This window comes from Taurulus bubalis, assembly GCF_910589615.1.
Source record: "Taurulus bubalis genome assembly, chromosome: 7".
NCBI classification, from domain to species: Eukaryota; Metazoa; Chordata; class Actinopteri; order Perciformes; family Cottidae; genus Taurulus; species Taurulus bubalis.
Genome location: NC_136595.1, coordinates 15,762,391 through 15,789,744, shown reverse-complemented (window position 1 = coordinate 15,789,744; position 27,354 = coordinate 15,762,391). Strand labels below are relative to the sequence as shown.

Below are 27,354 nucleotides of genomic sequence, written 5' to 3'. Positions count from 1 at the left end.
AATAGATTCGCCCACACAGCACTGTGCTCTCAACCAGAACCTAAGTAGGTCTGGCAAGCCCGAGCCACGGTCCCATTCACTCTCACTCCTCTGGATTAGGCCCTACGGCCTGGGGCAACACAGCAATGACTGCATTAATAGACCTAAGATAGCATCTCTCCACCCCACCCTAAAAATATCTATCCAAGTCTTTCATACTAGGACACATCAGCAGGTTGTTTATTTTCATCCATCAGCTTCCCCAAAGTTTAGCAGGATAGTTTTCCAACTACTTGAGGGCTAAGAGTTACGTTTTGAGTGTCTGCAGGGTCATCCGAAGCCCTCCAGCTGCTATAACGTAAAGAGTTCGAACTCCAACCCGTAACAGGTTGTCAGAATTGATGGTTGAGCTGCACTGAACAAGTAATGGCAGACATTAAGCTTGGATGTGTTCCAAGCTACAATGAAACCAAGTGGAACATTCTGTCATTATGAGACAAGACATAGATCACAAAAGGGGACCTTTAAAAATGCATCACGCTGCATAGCTTTCCACCATCAGACTGTGAGGGAAGTATAATAAGCAGAATCTTTCATTCCCAAATGCCATGAAATTACATGCACTGGCATAATCAAATTCATTACCTCCAAACTTGAGGTCAATTTACATTTCTTTGTATGCCGCTGCAAATAAGTGGAGCGTATATAATTGAATAATGCTAATTCATGGCGGTGCTTTTTGTCTCTCTTCATGATGTACATTAGGGTTGTTGTTAGTACAGTACGTGTGCAGTGAAGGCACTGATGTGATGAGGGAGGTGGCAGCTCGAGGGGACATTACCCAACCTGTCGGACAGCCAGTGTCATGCTACGGGTAACACCGCGCTGTGAGAACACAGGGCCTCCTGACGCCAGCTGTAAAGATTAGCAGAGCTTTGTTCAATTGTGCTGCTAACATCCAAAGGAGCCACTTAAAAGCTGCTGCTCTCTCTTCCTTCGGAACTTTAAAGCTCAGCCAACAGTCGCTGCTGCCTTTGCATTTAGGTGCAAAGGCCTTATGGATTTGGCTCAGAGGTACGCTCAGAGAACCCAACCCTGTCCTGAATCAGCTACAGCTGTGGCATTGCACAGGTAAGCATCAAACAGAGGCAAATCTCAAAAGGAAACATTGTAACAAAACATACAGATCAACGATAAATCCTGGTGGGCTGATGAATGAAGTGTTGTAATATCCAAATGACAAAAAAATCCTCAAGCCCCTCAAGAGGCCATGTTTCCACAGTAACTCAAGCAGACTCAAAGAACTGAACCAGTGAAAAATCTACCAAACTAATTTAAATTGACATCCTTAGATAATAAAAAAACAATGACTTGTCTTACTTGTGGAGATCAAACAAGATAGAGGGTGCATGAATAAGTTCTGAAACCCAGCATTGAGTTTGTAGTTTTGTACTTTCAGTTCCCTTGTCTTGAAGTCAACGGGTTTTTGTTTAGATCATTGAAAAAAGATCTAAAAAGATAAAGACATTTGAACGTTTTGATCTGCAATATAAAATATGTCAGCAAATATCTCACTTGTATGCTTTTATTAATCTTAAAAAGGGGTTTGCTTAGAATACGAAATGTAATCATGCCAAACACAAGTCCGCCTTCAGCTTAGTGGTGGTGACGGGAAGTCATGTGACCATGCTGTAGTTCATTTTTGGTCTGATGTTACTTCTGGCAATTGCAATGATGCTTAAAAATTTATAATCAAAATCCTACAAAATAGGAAATTCTGCAGCACTCTGTAGTCAATGACCATTTGTCCAATTAGATGTGCCCCTCTAGAGGTGGATATCTAAAACGTACACCTGCTGGCAAAGAGCAATCTAACACTGTTTATCAGTGCATCGCCAAAAGTATCACGAGAGGCTTAATGTTGGTCTGTAACAAACCTGAAGGAACGTTACAAAATTGTTGTCCTGGTTTCTGGAATAATATAGTCAGGCTCACATTTCTCAGAGACATGTGGGCACATGTTTTATCTGCAGGCCATTAAGCTCATCAATATGTAAGGCATGCAACAATAGAAGGATCCAATCCTATTTTAATGTGCAGTGTGGGTGTAATGTCATTGCTGGCATAACTTACTTTTTAATGTGCAATTTCCTTATTTCTTTATGTGATAGGATTTCACTTTTTTATGAGCAATATTTATTTCGAGGCTATTTGTTATATATGAATATACTTTGAATATGCTTTTCCTGGCTTTTGCCTTAAATGTATACACAATAACCTTATTGGCATTTGGACCTGCATAGAAGCCACCTGCCCTCCACAAAACAAGTCTTGAAAAACACGAAAAGCTCAGGAAAACATCCAGCCACAAAATGTGATGCTCTCTGTGTTTGATGAATCAGGGATAGAGATGATTAGATTTATGAATATATTAATCAAACTTGTTTCCAATTAGCAGCTTTTAAAATTACAGTCTTAAAAATGATCTGAAATGTTTTTGCTGATGTGTAAATGACACACAGTCAGGCAGAAAACCCAGCACCACCACTGTGATCTTTCAGTTTCCAGCTTGTTGAGCCCGTGGTGGGGGGTCCAGATGTGCTATCTCGCCTCTCCACCGTTTCTCCAGTCAAATGAAGCAGGTCACTGAGGCCTTACTATCATCGCAGCCCAATATGCCAAATACAGCTGTTATTTTATCAAGCCGGTGGCCTCCGGCTGAGAGGTGACGAGGAGCAGGCCGCTCCCCTGCACATGGAGAGGGGATGTCTGCGGGCCTGCATCTGCTCCGACATCCATTAGTTCACTCTCATCCACAGTTTCTTCATGTCTACCGCTCTGCCAGCAGCACTAATAATCAAGTTATGATATGGAAATGAGGATGGGGTGTGCAGTGTATGTAATGGCCGTGCACTCAACTACATTACATTCTTCAGATCTAAATTAAACTATCCACTGGACTGTAGCTGTAGAGATGAGGACATTTTGCCAGACAACCGAGAGATTACATTTTGACCTGATGGTGTAATATCTGGATGAGTAAGATTAATCTACACGGATATACAGTGCACACATGTTCAATTACATGAATTAAAGAGTTTATTTCCAAAATGTATGATTATTGCTTATTATAAAAAAACAGAGACTATTAAATAATATTAGAAAAACAGACTATTGTATTCTGTATAGTATAGTATTCTTGCTATAATGTTGCTATAATGCGTTTTATTTTCACATGTCTGGCTTGTGTAAACTAGGTTGTGTAACTGTGCTGACATGGTCCTGCCTCCTGCCATGGCCCTGCTGATGCTCTTCCTCCTTCTGCTGACATGGATTATGATTATCTGGATCATTATCTGGTCATATTCATTGAATGTGCTGTATCTCTGTTACATTGTTCATTCCGTACACATGGCATCTATTGCTTCTGTCCATCCGGGAGAGGGATCCTCCTCTGTTGCTCTCCAGAAGGTTTCTTCCCTTTTTTTCCCCTGTGAAAGGGTTTTTACTATCTTTATTTGGGGGAGTTTTGTTTTTCCTGATCCGATGTGAGGTCCCGGGACAGGGATGTCGTATGTGTACAGATTGTAAAGCCCTCCATGGCAAATTTTTTATTTGTGATTTTGCGCTATACAAAATAAACTGAATTGAATATAATTGAATTGAATGTTGTCCAGGAATTCCCCAAATGAGAGATTCTAATCTCAAGAGACTATTTCAGTAGAATAAAAGTGAAATAGATAAACAAATCATACGAGGCGAGTAGAATTGAAAGCAGTTTGCTGATTGCAATTAGGGAAGGCCGAGGACGTTGTTTTCACAAGGCGTATGATCTCAAAAAGATGTCAAATGCTGCATACAGTGCAAAAATAATTTGTTTGTGTGGGAACGTTTTTAAATGAACTCTGCACTGAGTGGTATGCACTTCTAAACCGATGTAAGGTAGATTCCAGGTCTGAAAACCACCAATTGTGTTGGCTGAATAAAAGCATTGCAGAGGTGCAGGAGGAGCTCCTCAGAGCCAGCTTGCTGTGACAGGTAGCTGATAGCTGCCTCAGCTCAGCTGTCAATACGGACGGGTGGGTTCAGCACTGGGAGAACAGAAACACGTGGAGGAAGATGACAGTTTACGATGTGTCATGTAATGGTGCTCGTTAGGAAGAGAAAATAAAGACACTGATCTTGCAGTGTCACTTTTCTACCAAACTTCAATACACTGTTACACTGTTGGCCGTCTTTGCCCAGACTCGTTCACATGAGTCAGCAGGAAATGTACAGTAAGACTACAATACACTGCCTTTGGTGACTAAGCAGAGGAATCTATAGATTTATCCATCTTTTTATGTGTGTGCTCTATTGCTTTGATGCATTGCTTCCTGTGCACTGTGTGAGAATTACTCAATTAGGAGGGAAAAAGATCCCCTGTCAAACCTCAGCTTGTGAATTACAGACAGGTATTTGAGCATACAAAAGCTTGGCCATCATCATTTCAAAATATATTCAACAATACTGAAGCTTTCAGTTGCTTCAGACAATTATTAAATGCCATCTGCAGTGATGACAAACCTGAGAAGGACAAGAATGGAAAGCATCTTATTCACACGGAATTATGCCACTCTATCAATTCAAAATCAGTAAGGCACAGAAAGAAAGAAGGAAGGAAGGAAGGAAGGAATGAAGGGAGGAGAGCGATTCAGATCACGTAGTTCTGAAGGATTATAAAATAGCATAAAGACCATTTCACAGTTGTACATATAAGCAATCCAAATGTGTCCCAGTTTATTTCCTGTTGCAGTTTATGTGAATTACATAAGCTGACAGGAAGTAAACATGGACACAAGCGTATTGCCCAGCAATGCAATACTGTTGAAACGGTCTATATTTGTGCCCCACAATGTAAGATCAGTTATTATAAGAACAAAAATGATTCTCCTAATTAAAAATAGGGGCCGACTTACAACTGGGTTGTTTTCAAAACCTCCTCAGCTTCATATCTTCAGCTGCTCCAGCGGCTCCTCCTCCTTCTTCTCCTTCTTCTTCTTCTTCTTCTTCTACTTCGTCTTCTTCTTCTTGTTACTCGCTCACTTGCACCTTTAAAGTAGATAGAAAAGGGGGAGAGGGAGTAAAGGAGAAAGCGGGAAAATGAAAGAGAAACATTAATGAAAGGGACTACTAAATGAACTGCCTCCTCAAGTGGTAGGTGGGGGAATTCGACAAACGCAGAGATGAGTTTGTCTCTCTCTCTCACTCCTCTTCGCCCTTTGTGACCGCAGGACGACAGTTCTCGGGCGAAGAGGAGGCTTGCCGTTGATTGCCTGAGAGCGGTGGAGTGCGAATCTGCATGAAATCCCCCCTGACATTTTTTTTCATCATTTTCTCCTCCACATCTCTAATGAGCCTGGTCCAAATCTGAGTGTATGCGTGTGGGTGTGTGCCTGAGCGTGGTCGAAGCGTGTTTGGATATTCACGAACGAACAGACCCATACGTTTATGGTTTCCATAGCAGTTGTGTATGTGGAGGGGATGTACCCATGTTTGAGCGTGCATTTAGTTTTGTCGGTGGTTATTTTGTTAATTACTGCGTATCGACTTGAGTTTTTTGTGTGCTTGTACAAGTCATGGTAAACGTGCTTGTGTGAGTTTTTTCAAGCATCTGGACGCTGTGTCTACTGCACTCGATATTCAGCCAATACTCTCGGTCAGGTCTGCAGTTGTGGGCGGCCACAAGTCCACCCTAAGGAGGTTCCACTGAGCAGCTGAGGAAGGTTATCTCCAGTGAAAGGTCAGAGGAGCTCATCATTACCCTGCGCCCAGAGTCTCCTTTTAGATAACGATATCAATAGCATTGCTGGAATGGACGTCAGGGGCATGATCAATTCATATCGACACCGAGGTTCACTGCATTGCACTAGATCGCTTATTGAGGGAGAGTTTTCAAAATCACAGAGTTTTGACTTCAAGTTCATGTCGGAGAAAAAGGGAGTTGAAAATACAATATGTATGCCAGTTCTGCATACTGAGAGATCAAATCACTATGCAGATAGTGTGCAAGTAATGAGAGCACATAATTCATACCAAGCGCAAATGCTGCGCCTGTGCTATGATATCGTTCTCCACAAGGCATAACAATTTGAACTATGCTGACTGCTGCTACTGTCAAGTGCTCTGCTTCTTTAAGCAATTAAAATCTGGATGTTTACCATGTGACGCTGAAATTGAACCTCAATTTGCAGATTACATAAAAAAGAAAGAAAGAAATGTAACCGAAATGAAATTGCTTACTTTCTCAAAAAGTCTTATCAAAATATATGTTAATAAGACAATTCTATGCTTTGTTGTAGGATAAAAAAGGAAATGTTTGGCAGCAGAAAGGACAGCAAATGTCCGGCCTCAGATTGATGTTATTGACTTCATCCTCATCACCTTGTAGTCTTTGACTCATGAACTGCACGCTACTTGTAGACAGTCTCCCAGCATCCTCTTTGAGTATTATTACCTCAACGGCCAACGGTCAACATGATCCTTTATTCTGACAGGCCACTTGGGTCAGGTTAGCCAATCAGTGTCAACTAACGGGCTGGCGGCAGAAGGATCCCCCCGATACACCGACTGCAGCACAGCAGAGAGTACGTGTGTGTGCTACAACATGGGTTTGTGAACACGTTAGGGAGTGCATATGGGGGCAAACGCAGTTCTCATGAAGCTCAATGAAAACTTGTTTGTTTGTGAGGGTATGCATGTGAGGATACTAGACTGTGTAAATATTTTTTGCAAGAGGTGGGTTGGACAGTCAGCAGCACTGGCAGCAAATTTAAATTCTCTCCAAACAAATGCATGCGCGGCTGGATACACATGAGCATGCATGCGTGTGTCAGTGAGAGAGAGCGAGGGGAAAAAGTGAGGCAGATTCTGCAATACTTCAATCTCCCGGGCGCTCGGCTGCCAAGACGAGGGCGGGGAATTTGTTTAATGTACAGCATTTATTCACTGCACACACGCTGTTGCACTACCGCTTCCTCCGTCGCATGAGACACTCCCTCGGCTGGGCGAGTCGCCATTAATAAGCCGGAATGAAGCGTTTGCCGGACAGCACGGAAGCAAAAAACTCACTCTAAATCAACATCTAAGATAATGGGAATCTCGCCTGGCGTCCTCACAATAGCATGCAGGTGAGAGTGTGTTGCTCAGTGTTTTTTTTGCTGTAGATTGGGGGGTTAAGTTATGCTTCGTCCACTCATGTGGAAATCATCTCCGGTTTGTTTTCTCATGACCCTGCAACATATTGGCATTGAGTTTAGTCACCGCGCTGAGACAGATGGCCGAGCATCATGGTGCATGGCAAATTGGGAAACGAAAACATGCATGCTCAGAAATGGGTTTGTGTGTTTTCTCTCCAGCAACGTGACCACATAGGGTACATCCAGAAAGGAAGAACAGGAAACTTTCAGCGAAAGATAAAAGCCCAAAGTGAGAAAACACAAGGCTGACCTACTCTGTGCAAATGTCAACAGGTGTGCTACCAGAGAAGGAAAAAAACAACTGCGCATTTCCACCTCAGATGAAGAAATGTCAATATAGTTTCAGCCTTGGCGTGACAAAAGTCAAGAGATTTTTTTGGGTGAAAAAACGTTGCCATGGTAGCACCTGATCCCTCGCTTGTCCTCATCTCACCTCCTCACTCCCCATTGTTCTCCAGGTATAAAAGGACAGATATGCCCTGAAGCAATTAAAAAGCCACATCTTCACCAGAGTAAGGAGAAGAGAAGAGAACAGAGCGAGAGAAAGGGGGAATAAGAGGAAACGTCTGTGAAGCACTGAGAAGGTGTGAGTGGAAACGAGGGCAGGAAATGTGAAGTTGAGGTAATCAGAAGGGATGTGTCAAGAGAAAAAAAAAGAGAGGAGAAGTGGGAGGAGGAGGAGTTCAGAGAGAGGAGAGCAGACAGTGACAGGGGAGGAGAAGATTAGTCAAGAGGAGAGAGGAGGAGTCGAGAAGGGACAAGTTGAAGGAGAGGAAAGCAGTGAGGAAACGACAGGTGAACACAAGCCAAGGGAAAAGACAGAAGAGAAGACAGGCAGGAAGGGACGAGACTTGGAGAAGAGAATTAAGCATGAGCAGTGAGGAAACGACAAGAGAAGAGATAATGGGGGCGGAGACAAAAGAACGAGCCAAGAGGAAGAGAGAGTGGAAGAGAAAGGAAATGACAAGTCGAGAAAATCAGATCAGGAAAGGAAGAGAGGAGGGAAGTCAAGGGAAATGAGGAAACAATAGAGCCGAGGTGCCGCTTCTATATATGTGACTGAAAGGGAATTTGAGCTCTTGGCAGCTGTCTGCGGTGCACACTGACTCTTCTTCCTGAAGAATTACAGGTTTCTCAAAACATTGGGGAGGAAGAGGTGATACAGTTACAAACTCTTCTTGCCATTGACAACATTGACCTTTGAATGATTTCACAAATGCCAATGTCACAAAGTCGTCCTGTATTTATTCAACTCGTATAGAAACGTATGCTGAGAAACTTGATTTGCTTTCAAGTGCCTTTGCTCCTATTAAAGATGACATAACATAAACTTCAGTTTATTTTATTCCACACGATAAACAGCGGGCTGATTCTTCGTCTGACATACCACTAACCCTTCCTCTCTCCATCAGCAATGTAATGTTAATTAATGAGTTGACCTCAACACGGTCACAGTAAACATTACACTATGCACTAGGTATAGCTGCATTTATTTATATAGCATCTTCTCTTTTTTTCTCTCTCTTTGTGTTCTCCCAAAAGTAAAGTTTAAGAGTCCTAATATAAAGAAATGGAACACAAATGTCATCGGTGAGATTCTTGCAGTCGTCACAATGAGCGGCTGTGAAAGGCTGTGTGCACTCTTATGTAGTGTCCTTGACTCTACCTGATCATGCACTGTATGCTGCTCTGGTTGAGAGCATTGGCTAAATGCCGCAAAATGCAAATGTGAAAAAGGAGAATCGACTTCATGGAAATTACTGTTTCATATCAAAGCCATTTAGCAAGCCACTGAGGCACCAGTCAAGGCCCCTTTGGGCTTTGACAAAGACATAATGAGACATTTATTGGATAATAACCTCCTTTAGTCATTCAAATGCATTCCAATGCACTCCAGGCAAAATTCTGACCCACAAAAGACTCAAAAACCAAATGTCCACATGTCTTGCTTGTGCCATTTCTTTGTTTTGTACCATTACATCTCCAGCCAGCGTTCTTGTAGTTTAAATGGGCTAGGCTGTCTAACGGTGTCATTAAGGGGATATTCAATTAAAGATCAGTGTAAGTGTTAGTTGAGTTATGCTCATTGTCAGAAATGCCCCCCCTTGACGCTAATCTGATGGATTTAACATGATTGATTCATGTCAGGATGGGCACCCTGGTCACTTTCAACAATGTGAGAGCAGTCAAATGAACGGCTGCAGCAGCACAAGCTTAACTATGCAGAGAGACAGAGAGAGGGACATTGAATGTATCATCTCAGATCACTATAATATATCTATTGTCTCAATCATCAACTCTTCTGCACAAATTGTGATTAATAAACTAGGAAACACTGGGAAAGAGCCACATTTCAAGGGTTTCAGAAGAAAGATCTTCTCATAGCATACCAGTAAAAAACAGGGACATAAGAGGTTTAAAAATCCTCTTACCTCTATTTTTACTGTTCACTTATTTCAGCTGTGTGGATGAATTCATGAATAACCAGTCAAATGTATTTACATGCAGCATGTGAACAAATGGGAACGTTTTGTGCCAAATTAAATGCTGCAAGTTGATTGTGTGTTCCAGTCCTCTGTCAGCTCTGTCGACAAACTGAAAAGCACCCGATTCAGCTGTAACACTGCTGGAAGATTACCGTTTAAACTAGTTTCCCGTAAAATGCGTTTAGACAAAAAATTCACTGAAATTGGGCGTTGCCTTCAAAACAAACCCCACACTCCACCAGAGTGACTTTGTCCTGCCACCTCATTATTCTCCACGGCAGAGAACTAATCCTGCACCTCTGTGCGCTGTCAGAGAGCCTACGCACACTCAAACGCCACCGTTCTCAGATGAAACACTCCAGCAATGAACCACTCAGAGTGAAGTTTCATTAGCGGCGCCTGTTTTGTGCAGATAAGTGCGAAAGCGTCTATTATTATTACGCGCTCTCAGCAGAGTCCCAGTCATAATTACTGCCATGCAGCTTTGGTTAAAAAGTCTATGAGCTGACCTGTGTGAAGTGCACCTGCACACACAAGGTAGTGCTCGGTTTGGAGTGAGGTCATGCGCGTAAGTTCTTTTGCATATGTATAGATTGGGCATTTGTGTGTGTGCTCTTGTTCAATGGAGACTGAGTGTCTTCTATCGGCATGCGGTATGCGGTGACTGATATTCAATTAGTCCACCTGCCAGCCCGACATGGCCCGGCATTCCAGCGCTCAGTAAATCAGCTCGCCTGACAGCCCACAGGTCGATATTAATATTAACGCCTCCATAAATAATGTTATTGTAGGCCCTCATGTTAATGGTTCATGATATGATGGCCATGATAAAGTACAACGTGTGGTCTATTGTGAAGGTACGGGGGTTTAGCAGGGAGAGAGACAGACAGACAGACAGACAGACTAAATCCCCTTCTATGTCCTTCGATAGGGACGTTAGTGACATTGGTTTGGAAAGGCGCCGAGCTGGTCACAGCTGTGAAGCTTGACTGACTAGGGGGTGGGGAGGTGTGTGTGTGTGTGTGTGTGTGTGTGTGTGTGTGTGTGTGTGTGTGTGTGTGTGTGTGTGTGTGTGTGTGTAGTGGATTGGTGGGGGGTTTGAGTGGAAGGCTGTTGGGACTGGACACAGCAGATTAATTATTATAAATCATCTCCCAGGCCACATGTTTATGGCCGCGACTCAAACTGTTGCCTGACTGTGCGATTTCCATCTCGTAGAGTGCACAGTGTGCCCTGTGTGCCACGGTGTGCCCTGTGTGTCTGTGGCGTTGGAGTTCTGGGGTTGAGTAGAAGAACGACGTTGCTGTTTTGTGACAAAGGCCCATATTTCATTTTGACAGCCACCGTATCATTGTGACGTCTTTGTGCGACTGCTGAAAATCTCTGGATTAGCTACTGGCTGGGAAGAGATGGCTGTCATCAAACTGAGACAATAAGGGTGTTTGAAAAGTCAGCTTGTTCACTTGACCTCTGGGTCAAAACAACTGGAGGGCATCAGTCGTTTCATTTAGACAGGCCACAGCTTTAGGACTGATGTGAAATGGCAACTTCCTTCCATCTAAACCTTTTGCAATATGAAGTCTTTGTTTCACTCATTTGGGGATGAAAGGAGATGTCTGCACTACTGCATGTCCACATAGTTGCACACATTTCATTCAACTAACTTCTCAGTGCGCACATACACACTCCTACCTGCTGGCCTTTGCACGGCCTCACTGGTTCGATTGCAAAGTTCCGGAGGAGCTCATCAGTAGTTGCTAAGGGAGAGAGCAGTTTGACTCATTCACAGGCTTCACCACACACACGTTGACTGAACTTCCAGCATGCAAATTCAAACTGGGGATGTTATGGTCCCAAGCTTCCCCAAAACCTCTCTTAGTTGTGACATGATTTGTGCCCCGAGTAGCAGCACACTAAAACATGCATGCCTTGAGGGGTTAGCATTATCAACAAAGCATCTAAAGCCACTGTGCAGTCTAATCATGAAATAATCATTACATTTTATTTCCCATTTCCCATGTCTAAATGCTCCTTCTTTATACAATGTTGAGAAATTAAAAAGAAAAGGAAAAAAAGCGTCAACAGCTCGCAAACAAATTAAATCTGAATAAATCACTGCGCAGAAATATTAATCAGCTCTTATGCTCATCTGTGAGGGAGGAGGTGGCTGATGCACTGCACGGTGATTGGAGGGGGAGAGGAGAAGAGGAGTGCTCACACACACACACACACACACACACACACACACACACACTAAATCACCCAATGTATTATTACAGTTATCTGCCATTGTGGATAATTCTGGGAAAGATTTCCAAACTGACTGTGGATTCAGTCATGATGTCACCATCCCGACACACACTTGCACGCTCACACACACACACACACACACACACACACACACACACACACACACGCACACACACACAACCTCCACCAGCCCTGGACCAGGGGTTTTGCAAAGCCCGGATCATCCCTGCTAATCCATACTCATTAAGGATGAACTGTATGATAGCGTGCCACCACCAGCAGCCGCCTCCACGCCCGGCCCCCCCTTTACCCCACTTTTTACCCGTGTGCACACTCACCCCACCACCGTGGATAAGTAGCAGCTTTGACGGTGATTTAGAATTACTGCGGATTGTTGCATGCGCGTGTGTCGCCGCTGCTTGAGTAAACAGAACACCTGCCACACCTGTCAGTGCTAATCAGGCCCGGTTTAATTAACAGCGACAAAGCTTTTATTTCACGCAAGTGAAGGCGACGTGTTTGACCAAAGGAAGTTGAGCGCTCTTCCCCGCACTCTTCAGAGAAGTGTGTCTTCAAACGGGGGAGGAATTGCCGATGAGGCAGGCTGGAAGGTGACAGTGCTGGTGAATCACTTTCCTCTGGTAAAATTTAAAAGGTTTCAGAGCTTAAGCAAAACTTCAAATCAATTATTCAAACGCTTTCATTGTTCCACAGGACGGAGGAGAAATAGTTCCTGCACTCAACAGTTTTTTTACCCGAGGATTGGAACATAAATAGAATGTTCATCCTCAGCGCTCCTCCACATCACTGAGAAGGTCACTGCTGAGTGGAGTCTACCTACAAGCCCCTAGGGCTGAACAAAGAAATGCCACATGGATACTTCCCGTCCAGCTTTCTGCCTCCAAAATAACTCTCCCTCTGTGGGGTTCTTAAATAAATTACAGATATGCTATCCTCCCAAGATGTGATCTCTGTTCTCCAGCGCAAATTAAAAATTTAAGCCCATTTAGGCTGGTGCCCAGTGTAACTTGAAGCAGTGTGGTTGCAAGGGGCGATATCCAACCGGAGTTGTGTCACAGCGGTGCTTCGGGTAGTAGCGATGCTTGTTGCTCTGGGGCTCTGCATCCGGAGAGGAAGCGGCCTTGATGTTAGAGAGAATATATCGTGTAACGAAAAAGGTCAGCGGCTTGATCTCACAGCAAAACAGCATTCCTAGCCGCGGCTACGTGTCGCGTCAATGTGCCATGACACCGAACTCTGACTTGCTCCCTCCATGTGAAACACTCCGTGTGACACCTCGAACCAAAAGCCTAAAACGTAAACATAACTTCAAAGACTCTACTTTGAAGATGATTGAACAAGGTGCCAGTTTTATTTCCCTTTTCTTCATTTCCTTCTACTAGTCACAAACAGTCAGCCTAGTCACATGAAAATGACAGTCTCGTAGAAGTTTAGGCTCGAGGTGCTAAACCTGGCTTCTACCAAGACAAGCTGGTCTTTTGTGTGTGTTAATGAACACCATGAACATCAGCACTTTTGTTCTGAAGGTTGGACTAACTCATTGGCCGATCCACAGCTCCAATGATCGCGTTTGGCAGTGAAATGCTGTATAGAAATGCATGGAGCAATTTAAATCATTCAAATGTATTAATAAACTAAACAAATGTTTTTGTCCTTCCGAAGAATAACAGGGCAGCACGCAGAGAGAAAAGGGATTATCACTAAACTCTAATGCTTGATAATTAAAAATAAATTCACTTTTAAATACACCAGAGGTTTGCCTGGCAGGACTGCACATCAGCAAAGCACATCCAATTTATCTAGTGTTTAAGAGATGGGTAAGGTCCAAAAAGGCTAATTAGGTGGGAACTCTTTACAATAACAGTAGAACAGGAGACACTGTGTGAAGGAAATGTCCCCCAATCATTAAGCAGCAGAGAGCTAAATAAATTAGTTCACGCCCATGCGTGCGTACGTGGTGGAGGAGTGAATTTAATATACCCAACCTCCCTTTGAACCCAGAGAAAGCATTTTGTCATTTGACCTTCATTAACACCTTCTATTCATTGCTCGTACTCTGGTGATGAATCAGGAAATGGCTCCTATTGTATCTCACAGTGTGTGAGGTACAGCATTTTCCCGTACCTGACTTTCATTAGCTTTTGACTCTTTAACAATACGCAGAGCCTCGGTCGAACACTGCTTTTTAGAAAGTATTGGTCCAGGGACCAGATTAAGAGCAGCGCCCTCAACCTCAGAGTAAAGATAATCATGAAGAGGGATAAAAAAGGGAAACATACATAGTTCTCTTTTGGAGCAGAAGACGTTCCAGTGAGGGATGTCTTCCCTCCATTGAAGCATTGCTGGATTAACCTAATCAGAGAATTAATCAGACTTGAAACACTGGAGACTGTGCCGGTGGTCCCTTTATCCGACTGAGTCGAGCCAGGGCCACAGAATAAGGAAAGAGAGCAGGGAGATGCATTCCCACAACCTCTCTCTTTAGAGCTCTCTAGAGCTCTCAGCTCGCCAAAAGGCCAAAGAGGCTGAGGGGGAATTAGACACTCCCAGTCTGCACCAACTGCCTTTTTGGGAGCTGGGTCCCTATTGCAAACGTCTCAATTCTCATTCAAACAAGAGCTCACAAGTTTAGAATTTTGAGCTTGACTGGTACTGTATCGTGCAAGACAAGTGTATGAAGAAGTGTAGGTTGGTTTGGAATCACCCTGTTCACCAGAAAAAGACCCAAGCAATAACCCAGTTAATCCCCCCAAGATTTTATCTCAATATTTTGATTTCAACATTATTTTTGTTAGGTGACAACTTAAAAACAAACAAGAAGATCACTTAAAAGCAACAGACCTAGTGCCAACCTAATCTCAATCTACATCACAGTCACGTAACTTCCATGTGAAACACAATCTAACACTGCAGTCATTTAGCATCTTCAATTTGATCTGAGGAGCAGGTTCAACCCGATACCTTCCCACAATGCCTTGCTTGCATGCTTACTTCTTAAAGGACAGCACTCAGCATGGTTTTGGCCTAAACACAACCGGCATCGGAGTATTAAACACTATTTCAGAGCAATCCTCTATCCTTGCAGGGATTTGAAGACGGGATGAGCTGATTGCCTTCGACACTAAATTAGCTCTGGCTGTGCCATGTTCGTCTGGCCCTGCAATAAAAGATCAAATCTGTGAGAAGGCCGGGCGCTTTATATTTGACCACATGTTCAAGAGCAGCTCTTTAGAATTTGCCTGACAAAAAATAAAAGGTATTTGCAGTCAATCTGCAATGAATAGATAAATAATCTTTCTCCATCTGCTGTCTGTCTTGAATTATGCTGCGACTAATCTCCCCACCTAGGCTGAGCAAAGGAAAAAATAAATAAGACTGTAGCACATGCTCATGAGAAAAAAACAAGAGAAGCCTGCAGTGTGAACAGGGAGGGCATCATTGATCCCAGCTCTCTAGTAGCCAGGTCATTGATTGCAGTATACAGCTGTGATACTTGGCACACCTTGCTGACTCCAACCACAACTTTGAATCTGCTGCTAACAGCGAGTATGTTTCTGCTTCCTTTCGTCAGCTGACCAAAAGATGCAGAGTAAAAGGGAGGGGAAATCTTACACTATCCTCACATAATTGTGTGGGAACATCATTTTTCAACCACAGTGTTGCTTCCCAATCCCCAGGAGGCACTTCTTTCAAACGGTAATCATTATGTTATGGAAGCGGCTGCCAGGCAGGGTTGAAAATGCAACTGGAGCCAATGAACAGAGGCAGACTCTCGTTGTTGGGGCGCATATGTACGCAAGGGGATCGGGAATAAGAGGTAAAAAGTGGAAGTGAACGAAGAGCCCATATTTTATCTTGTGTACTCCCTGGAGATTTATCGATCCTGGAATTTGATCAAGGCTTCTTTTTCAGGGTTAAGTAAAACACAGACATCAAAGATCAACTTGTTTTTCTTTGCACACCTCCTCCACAAGTGCCCTCCTTACACCCACTCTTCTATTTAAAGATTTGTATCTCCCAACGTTCAATATGAATACACTTAAAAGAGTATATGTGAAAGGAGAGGAGAGCGAAAAAGCACTTTAAACGAGTAGCGGCAGGATGCAGCTAATAGTCGTCTGATCAGCTAGTGTTTCATCTTCACCACATTATCTCCAAATTCAATATTGGTTCTTCAAACACTCTGTTGTGTCTAAACTCTCCTGCTATTTACGCATCCAGGCCACACTTAGTTAGTATTCCACTCCTGTTGCTGGTGTCCCCGCCGTGTCTCCTCAATCCCTGCCAAAACAAGCCATAATATATAGAGCTGATGCGTAGACGTCGATGTCTGGTGAAGAATTACAGATTCACTGTACGTTGTCTGTCAATGCACAGCCGGTCTTGTTATTGACTCTGACAAATTCCGGGATGCTACTGATAACCGCTTGACAAATGGGCCCCAGTCTTCCTCATCCAACAAACAATGCATCTCCCTATGTCCCCCTGTCGCCCACCTCTATTAGATTCTATTATATGATACAATATCACACCCTGGCTGAGTACAACCAGGCAGTGCTGAGTACAGGAACGCATTGTGGGTACGATATGAAAATCCTGTGCGCTTGCGAGGAATTTATAGAGATCCCAAATCTCGAGGGCAAATCTAAAGGGATTAGACGTCATCCCTGTCACTTGATATGAAGTTCTATTGCTGAGACCATAGAAATAGAACGGGAGTAGAACGGATATTAATAAGTTTTGCTGTGGTCATTTGACCAGGGTCAAAGAAAATGGGAGTTGTTGTTAGTTGTTATGGTGACAAACACATCGTACACACCAACCCTCTCTGTTCTACAAATGTCCCCATAAAAGTCTATTGCATAGTTGTGTTACGAAACGCAATTTTCTGCAATAAGTGAACAGGACAACCTGGTTTACAATGACTCAGGAAGGACAGACTGCTTTTCACTCACATTTGCTTCAAGTTCAATTCAATTCAGTTTATTTTGTGTAGCCCAAAATCACAAATTACAAATTAGCTTTGGAGGGCTTTACAATCTGTACACATGCGACATCCCTGTCCCGGGACCTCACATTGGATCAGGAAAAATTCACCCAAAAAACAGAAAAAAAACTTTCAAGGGGAAAAAAGGAAGAAACCTTTGTATCTTTCCATCTTAAAGGGCCTTGCTGTCAGAACACCTTGTCTAACCTTTGAGCACACAGGACGAAATTTACAAATACTGGAGAAGTTCTACAGCAAAAAGACGTTTTACTTTAGACTACAACTGTTTTTACTATGCTATCCTACCCATGGCTCTGACATATTGGTCCAGTACCAATCCAGATCAGAATTTAGTTGTGGGACTGCACTTCCCTGTCTTCACATGTGTGCATCTGTACAGAATTAGTCAGCACCTGTCAGAGGCTGCTGGATTGGCTTCACAGTGAAGGAAGCCCTCTGAGAGGCCTTTTCAGCGACTGTTCACATACACTCACACACAAATGCAGTTACTGGTGGTGCCATTCAGTCAAAAGCTATCATCACACCGGGGTACTTTTCTTTACAACCAATCATCACAGTGGGGTAATATCAACATGTTTGCATAAGGAGGGAATACGCACATGCCTTGTTTATCTCACAGTCAGCCGGCTAGGAGAGCCATTCTACATCTTTTGGAGCGATAGGGGGTAATAGTAGCAGCTAAAATTAATAGCAATAACATATTACGGATAGAGCATCGTTTATTTATGTTTGCTACACAATACAAATAATCGTTGGAATTGCACAAAACTTTCTTCAGCATAGTGCATGCTGTAGCATGTAGTAAAGTAGCAGATACAACCAGCAATAAACAGTTTGTCACAAGTATGACTGAAAAAGAGCATTCATGCTAAATTGACCTTCACAGAAAAAAACTGTGATGAAACAAAAATCCCATGCATCAGCCATTAGGACGTGTACTGGTGGGTCTCATATGACCTTTGAGTAGCTGCAGCCTGGTGGCCCAAAGGCATGACAGCTTTGGAACGGAGCATGCTAATGTTAGGTGTGGTTTGTGCCCCTCGGTGCTATTTAGCACAGTGTGATGAGAGTTCATCTCCTTCACATCCTGCCTGTCTCTCTGTCTGAGAGCGAGTACAGAAATAGCCTTTGTCACCAACCACACAGCAGGGCACCTTTCACACACTATGTCCAACATTCCTGGACCGAGGCGCTAATATGTGTGCCAACGTGTGTAGCTTCGCAGGGCATATTGGAAGCTGCTGGGTGCGTGTGTGCCAGTGAGTTTTATTTTTTAATGATTTTAATAAAGAATGCTGCATGTTGCCACGGACATATTCACCAAGGTTTTTGAAAGGATTGTTGAAAAGACTGTTTCTCATCTCACATTTGAATCAACTAGATGTTTTATTAATTTACTTGGAGGGGCAGGCCTTTTGCTCTTGGTATGCCACACTTTTCTCTGAAAATACTTGAATAAATTCTCAATTTCTTGGCATTTCACCAGTGTAATTTGAACTGAGTCGAACTGTGCACAAAACTCAAATGGGAAAACATTCAGTACTGTGCCAGCTCAGTATGGAATGATACACTAGAGCAGAAGAAAAATGATCTTCGAGGGCGAGGGAAGCAGCAACAGATAAGAGGATTACTCCATTATTATCTACCCCAGGGGCTGTTACCCCAGAGCAGAGGAACACGGTTAAAAAGGGCAAGACCTTGATTCCTCCCCCCCGACATGCTCACATCATTTTAGCGAGGCAGGGTTGCTCCATGACACACTATCCCAGTCTGCACAGGGCAAAGACATGTTTTCAGCCCAAGCTCAGAAAAAGCATCGTGAAGTTTGACCTTCCTCTCTTGTCCAGCCTTCCTCTAACCTTCCTCCAGAGACACCAGATTGATGGACATGGTATCTCGTTTGGAAGTTGAGGTTAAGTAAGTGGTTCAATAATCTGAAGATTTCAAAACATCTTTTTGGGGTCAATTTTTTTGTCCTAAAATCATATAAAACACATGATTGAAAAGTGCCTGACATGGATATGGCATGCTTCTTAAAAGTTAAACGGTTATGCAATTTTTATGTCATGTTATACTCGTATAAATAATATTAGAGATTAGGAAAGTCCAGTCTCAATTTTATGTGAGGGGGATATGCTTTATCTTTTGATAAACTATATAGGCTAATGGTGTTTTTGCCAAAGAAATTCACAGTTTTACTATTATTTCCCCATTAAGGATGACTGGTATAGGTTTCTATTTGTATATATAAAGAGAACAAGGCATCATTTTGAGTCAAATGTTTAGACTACACCAATACTTTCTCTATAAAATTACCTTACAAAAATCCTGGACAGATGCAAATGTGACTATTACCTGTGGTAATTGATCTAGCGAGTACACACACAAACGCAAACACACACAAACGAAATGCACATCTGGCCAAACAACTGTGTTTGGCAGTGTAATGTTTGTGTGGGCGATAGAGGCAGGGCTCTCGCTTTAGTCTAAACAAAGACATCAAGAGTGTTGGTGTCTCCACGTCAAGACTGAAGTGATAATTACCGTCATTCAAGCAGAAAGCTCATAGCACTGGCGGGGATTAATGTGTGTTAGCTAGTGATTGTCTTTGTAAAATAAACTCGCTCCAGCTGTCGGAGGCTTCATTTCAGGAAATGCAACCGTCTTTCTACTCCAGTTGAACCGCATTTGCCCCGTGGCAACTTTCACGGCCCAGCCCTGAGCACCATGTGTATCCTTCCAGCTTTTTACACTTGAATACAGCTCGAATTTACACAGAGAGAAGGTATAGTCACACTGTTTTGTTCAAGGGCATACTGTGGATGGAGAACATTAACAATTGTGTCGGCTCACTAACCACTGAACCATTCAATAACATCTAACATTTGGATTTACATGCATTTACCTGCTGTGTGCGGGTGGTTCAATACATTAATGGCTGCAAGGGCTTTATTGGCTTTGCATTTCAAAATATTTAAACAATTAGGACACCTTGATCCCACATATGAGATTTCTTTGCGACACAAGGGGCCTTTAACCTCATGTTGAATGCCTATTAAAAATAATCTCGTCAACAAGATGAACAGCGGGCTCCCTTGTCCAAGTTATGTATGTATCTGTTTCCCCTGGAAGGACAATCTCCAAATGCAATAGCTCAAATTCAAGGTAGAAATGAGAAGCAATTAATTTTAAAAGTCCAATGCTGGCACTCGAGAGCGGGTGAAAACATATTAATGTACAAACTTGAATCGTACCATGTCGCTGCATTGTTGCAAACCAAGACGGCCGAATCCATTTTTTCCTGCATAACCACAACCTAACCCTTTTCTAACCTTAAACCAAACAATAGATTCATCCTTGACCCTCCTCACATTACTGTCACTTGATATTCAGTTTAGTATCAATATGGGACTATGCATGACAAGTGGGACCTACAGTATAATGGCAGTCACAAAGCTCCAAATCCCAGCAGGCATTCTTCAGAAAGCTGGATGGCTTTTTGGATGAAAGAGCATAATCTTTCACCATGTCAGAAAATTCCTTTTCGAGAGATATTTTGGTTATTCAGCAGCGGACTAACGGACCTATTAAAACTCATAGACGGTCCTGACACTTGAGAATCCTGAGAATACAAACAGAATAACTCACAATACTCAGTGCGCTTTATATTGCACATTTTTGTTTAAAGACATAAACCACATAAACATGCGCCCTGATAATGCTATAACTATTGAGCAGATAAAACTGGAAAGGTAAGAACCACAGAAAGAGTCCAATACTGTATATGAAAGATAATTGCAGGGATATCAGCTTGTGGAAGAGTGACATTTCGTTGAGCGCCCGTGCCGCTTCTCCTCACAAACTTAGTGAAAGAAAAACAACTGAACAACTGAAATGGAAGATGAGGACAAAGATGAGAACTTGTTCAAAATGTGGCGACGTTTCAACCTTCAACTTTCAACTCATGAGTGGGGCTGAAAAATAAGAATTCAACCGTTGAGCGTTAACTCTATGAAAGCTCGAGAGCGCCTCGTGTATGTGTAAATATAGACTATCAATAGAGAGGGAAAACACAGACCGGAGAGCGGGTGCATTTGGGAGCAGTGTATCGAGGAAAGTGGAATTTCCTCTCTCTCTTTTACAAGACGAGTGACCTTTGCCCTCTGGCGGGCTCTCTCCTCCTATTTCTCCATTAGTACACGGAGACAGACAGGCACAACACACACGTACACACACACAAAGGCATTTGCAATTTCTCTCTAAAGAAGCCCTCCTAATACACACGCAGGCGCTCACTGTCCAACAGTCAATATTTTCTGAAGGATGGCCTCCCTTGAGAACGAGCAAGCAATCTGAGGTGGGGGGGGGGCCTGCAATGAAAGAGCCCGTGATTGCATTCGACCGAAGCCCTTACAAAGATGTCGTACATCAAATGCCAACAGATAAAAAGCCATCCGCGAAGAGTTAATCAGCAGAGTAGCTTTCATGGCCACGTCGCAATTTGTCTCAATATTATGAAAAGAAGGCCGGCTCTCGTAAAAAAGCACCCATATAAATAAATACATAGCCTAAATACATAGCTGCCTTTACGTTTCATGTCGGGCTAAATGTGATGTTATCGCAGACTTCTCCATGGCTGCAAGGGCTGCTTTTATCTTACCAATACTGCCTGCCTGACCTTGACAGTGAGCTAGATGTGTGTGTCCCTTCTCATTCTGCTGATGGAGTTGAATTGAGAGCCGTACCAATTTGCATTCTGAGTCACAGTGGGAACGCCTGTACGAGAGGCTGTTTAAGAATTTTGCATACTTGCCACCTCAAACCTGGGAGGAAACGCCGGTGTGATTCTTACGGAGTGGCACGCTGGGTGACAATGAGACTTAATCACGATAGCTGTTAACCCCTGCTTTCGACCTCTTGTACCAGCCACCACATTTCAATCAAGTTAATACGCTGGTCCCACCAATGCCAGTGAAACAGGCAAAAAGATCAATAGGGAGGAACAAGGTATTTAACCCAGGCGAGAGGCTTGCCAAATACTCCAGAATGCACACAAAGACACCTGAAAGACCTCTGATGAATGACTGTGTATGGGATTATCCAGAGTGGAGACGACTGAATAACAATGTCATTTAATCATGTAGTTATGGTATGGATTGTGATACATGTACTCGAAAAGAATGTGATTTCAACATTTTGGATCACATGAATTACTTTATGCATATGAGGGGAAGCGAACAGTATCCGCTTATCTTGATAGTTTTGCCATCCTTCCCCCCCCCCCAAGAAGCCTTGCTTTTTGTGATTTGGAAACTGCAGAAATCGACATTGTAATCTGAATTGGAAAGCCTACACTCGTAATACCTCTTGTCATCACTGTTACATTTGATAAATTGCTTTGCACATTATTATGTACCAGCTTCCAGACAGACAGCCCCAGCTTGTTAGCAAAACAATGAAATAATAGTGGTGTGCCTTTAACTGACAAGTCATTGAAGGGAACACAGTGATGTGGTGATGATTACTCAACATAATATATTTAGCATTTTGATCAGTGACAAAGTATTTCAAATTGATTCACACCATTTTTAGAATACTATTGGCTTGTAATGGCTGTACGGCTCTTTCGAACTTACATACCAAAATGCTATATTTTGAAATATTTAGCAGTGAAGGCAAACTCAAACTTGAGTCCCTCTGAAGCAATATCAACAGCTAACCTGCTTTTTACTGGAAGTAATTTATGTTCCTTGCAAACATTTAGCATTCGGTATGCGATCCACAATCTAACCTTGTTTCAGCCCTCTTTGGAGCAGCCCGTCCACCTTGGCAGTGAATGGGCTCGATTATGTTCAAGGCTGGGACATCCCGGGGGTAAAATTCTTCATCTCCTCCTGGAAATCTAGACGGCGATTCCTTTGCTCTCAGGACACGTCGACCCAGACCGTCACAATCAATTGTGTCAGTTTGCATTCACACAAGCGTCTGTCACGAACCATTTACCTGTACAATAACGGCTGGGCGCAATACAACTGTACATATCAGATTTCTTTGTTGCTTATATGACTAAGGCCATATCCTCTGCATTATGTCTAATGCTCTTTTGGGTTACAGTGAGCAACATAAATGTGTAAACACTGATATAAAATGTTGGCTATGGTGTGTTTATAGTCTGCTTCTGTATTGTAATGTTAGCATGTCACATGTCCACCTGTCTATCAGATTAAATGTTTTTTTCTATTCACTGGGGCCACCAATCCAGGTATCTGTAAACATCTGATATCTGATTTGATATTGCGAAATCAGATATTTCACACAGACATAAACATTCACATCCCACTAAAGATCCCAAAGGTACAGTGTCCTTGAGAGATCGAAGTTTCGTCGAGCTGTTCATCAGACATCTGCTAAACGCCTCATCATGAAAGCGCCGAGGTTTATTCCCTTGCGTTGCCATGCCAAGAACAACTGGCAGGCGCAAAGAAACCCTCCACTCTACCACCAAGGTTAGGTGAATGACAACGCTGAGTTACTGAGACACAAGCAAAGGGAGGAACAGGAGAGGCAGGCTACAGTCACGTACATCTGTGAATTATTTTCCTTTTTCCTGGCCCTTTTCACTTCCATCTTTTTCTGGAATTCCGAGCCGCGTTTTCTACCATCGCATTTTTCTCTTAGGTTTTTTTCCTCCTTTTTCTGTTTCAATTTCCTCATTATAACTCTCAAAACACTCACAATACAAAAAGCATGTTCCCCTTCACACCCAGAATTGTCTCTGCCTTCCTTGCTTGTCCCCATCTCTTTCTCTCACCTAAGAAACAAAAAGGGGAGCTAATGCTGTCCCTGCATTATTAATCGTCACACAACAAGGAGCAACTAGTGCTGCAAACGATCCAAATGAAGGTCAAACGGGAGTATTGGCCCGCCCAGCAACCAAACCCGGCTGCACTCTATTTTCTCTTGATTTGGGAAGAGACACACACAGGAAAGAGAATGAAAAGTATATAGCAAAATACCGGGCACCGTAAACAACTCGATAAATCAATTGCCAAATACTGTCTGACTTTTGTACAACTAGAGAAATGTTGGCCTGCACAACATTGGTCATTTCTTCGCTGTGGTTTGAATGTGCAAATGTTAACAGCCGACATCAAGCATCAAAAGCCAAACGCTTGTCTCTCCTAAAATTGCTGCAGCGGTATTAAAGTTACTTGGAAATCAACAGCAAAACATTGCCACGAAATGTGATTAGGTAGCTAATAATTCAAACTGATTGATTAGCACAGCATACAGTGACAGAGGACAATCAGCGTCATGTCCTATAGATTATCCATTATTGTTTCTCAGAGGGAAACATTTGCAATCAGGGCATCAAGCTGGTGTTCGTTTCTAGATGCATTTACAACGCCTGTGTGGATTTAATGTATCACTATTAAAAACAATATGAAGATGCCCAATGGTGACACTGAATGAATGATGATCTACGTAAAGACTGCCTGGAAAAGTAAAACATAATGTATGATGCTTTGTATATTTTTCCATCGACTCTATTTTCTTTACAACAGGAGAATTTTCAACATAAAATGAGAAGCGAGACGTTATCAAAGACGGCATTATTATGAAAGAATGGAAAGTGAAAGAGTGAAGCACATGACACGTTCCTGAAAGAGACAGATTTTGAGGTTACTACTAAAGAGAGTGAATGTGATATGATGGCGTATCTGGGTTAGTTATTCAGGAGGGAGTTGTGGGTAGACTGATTGCAATGTTAGAGATTTTAACAACAATGTTGAGGCAACTCAAATTAACTTTTTTGTGTATCTCCTTTATTACACTTTAATGATAACACACATAGACAACGCCATGCTCAGAGATGCTCGCCATTCTCAACCCATTGGGAATATTTTTCAGTCATTTGGCATTTAATTTAAAGTAAATATTATATCTGTACTCATGCCACAACAACAATCTTCAGAAGTGCAACACTTGATGCTAAAACTTATTTTTCTCTTGTTCAAAAGGGCATTGCACTGTTTGAGCACCTCTACCAGCAATAATATGACTGCTCCCAAAACTAAGTGAGGCAAAGTATGTTTCATCTATCAACATGATTGGATAAATGAGCAATTCCAAATAATATCCCGGTTTACTGATTATTTATAAAGTATAATGGATTGTTAAATCAAACAAAATAACCTGTTTGCAGACCCACACTACAAAACGATCATGTTGTAATTCAGAGCATCTGTCTCCCTTAGAATTAACAATAAAATTAATTGGAAATAATTATCCTCGGCCCCCCCAACATTGAACCCTATTTTCGTAAAACACGTCTTGGCTCCCAGTCTACAAATGTTAAACCTTTCTGCCAGAAACCTGGGTATTAAATTTGATAGTGACATTTCAATTGAAAAGTAGGTCACAAGGGTTGTTCAATCATGTTTTTATCAACTGAGGAGCATCTCAAAAACCAGGTCTGAGTCTTGAGAAGGTCATTCATGCGTTTATTTAATCTTGGTTAGATTATTGTAATTCATTGTTCAGGGTTAAGCCAAAAAAGCATCGCATGCCTTGAGTGGTGCAAAACACAGCTGCTCAGCTTTTAAGAAATACTAGAAGGCAAGATCATATCAGCCCTCCCTTCAATGGTTACCAGTAAGTTTTAGAATCAATAAATGATTCACAGCCTGGCACATGTAAATCATGTTACTAAAGTGCTGCCTTTTGGACTGTGCACTGCAGCTTTAAGAAAGGGACGTGCATCCACCATCTGTGGAATAAATACATTTGGAGCCACACTCAATGTCCAACGTTGTATGGGCTGTGGGGTAAACTGGGGATTCCCCAAGGGGTCTCCTGCCTGTCGATAGGCTATAGCCTTTCTATTGGAATCCAGGCTGAGAGACAAGCCATCCATCAGGACTCAACTCGCACTACATGAGGCGGAGGGAATAAAGAACCCAGAATGATTAATGTGCCCTCTGTGTGGTCAGTCACTTTCTCCAGCACTCACATAGACACACAAGCAGAGGCTCAGATGTGTATGTACTCACATGCTACGCTAGCACATGATCAGAAATATGCACAGACACACACATTATGCAAGGGTACAGCGGATAGTAGAAAAAATGCGTGAGCTCAAGTCCTTTCTTGGCTAATGGCGGGGTATTGTCTAAATACCGTGACAGCTAGCTTTTATTAATAAACACCCCTGCTGAGCCACCAGACCGCCTCACAGCACGCTAAGCACACACAGATGTCTGAAAAAACTAAATTCACTACATGTTCCATCACCATAGCTAACCATAAGTCATTACCAGGTGTTGAACTCATTGGATTGTCTCAGTTACTGAGCTCACAGGAACATATTATGAAGGGCTTAATTGAAAATAAAAGCTTAATTTGGAACATAATTGCAACGTGAAATTCAAGAGTAAGTATTTTAGAAATAGGATTTACTATTGAGAGCCTGCACCGTGATAATGATGTTCTCCACAGACAAAAACACATAATATCCCAAGGTAATTTATAAGGGAGCAAAATTTGAAAAAATAAAAGAAATAAGAAATCCGAAAAATCCAATCCTGTTATATCATGACAAGAATATTGTGATGCAGGATTTCGTCTACTGTGCACCACTTAGTTTTATGTTCAACCCTCTCCCACAATGCCTCTCTTTAAATATCTCCATTTTACATTTGATGGGGGTCCAGGCGCCTGTAAAATGAAAGCTCCTCTGATTCTTCCCTAATGGTCCTTTTCCAAGCTTTCTAGTCTGTACAAATGAATGAATACAATTGGGATCTGTTCCATTGTGAAAGAACAGGGTAGTTTGACCATTAAAAGCTCCACACTCAAGTGGATTCATTTTTGTCTGGCCACAAAGGATACCCACGAGCTTATAAGCCGCACATTAATACAACCACAGATCAATGGGGCTGTGAGCAGTCTGAAGGTATTGTTGATGTATTGGCTGGATTCACGGGGGCTGCAGAGATGGAAATGGCTTAGGGTTGACTGGAAGATGTCTAATTTATGGAAAACAGGAATACATCCTTAGATTAAAGGTTCTAATAAAGAGTAATTTACTTGATTACATTTTGTGATCACTGTTATTTTAATGAATTGTATCATCTATGTAACAAATACATTTTATGAAAATGTAACCAATGGGGTAATACAATTATTTTATTGTGTTTTGTATAGTATGCAGAGCAAATTACACATTTTTGTTTGTGTTTATTTTAATGCAACTTCTTATTGTATGATTAGAGATCTGAACTGAATGACAATTATGCATAGTTAAATTACTTAAGGTATGATTGAAACTTCATTTAAATTTGATCCAATACATTAAGTATTTAAAAAATCA

General features: G+C 42.3%; 1 long non-coding RNA gene across 1 annotated transcript in view; it reads right to left on the bottom strand.

Moving 5' to 3' along the window:
* Positions 1-27,354, bottom strand: part of LOC306739039 — a 92,844-nt gene that overhangs the window by 46,130 nt on the left and 19,360 nt on the right. The window contains exon 2 of the long non-coding RNA XR_013771027.1: positions 4,938-5,070. This is a non-coding gene — a long non-coding RNA (uncharacterized lncRNA). The remainder of the gene's footprint in view (positions 1-4,937; positions 5,071-27,354) is intronic.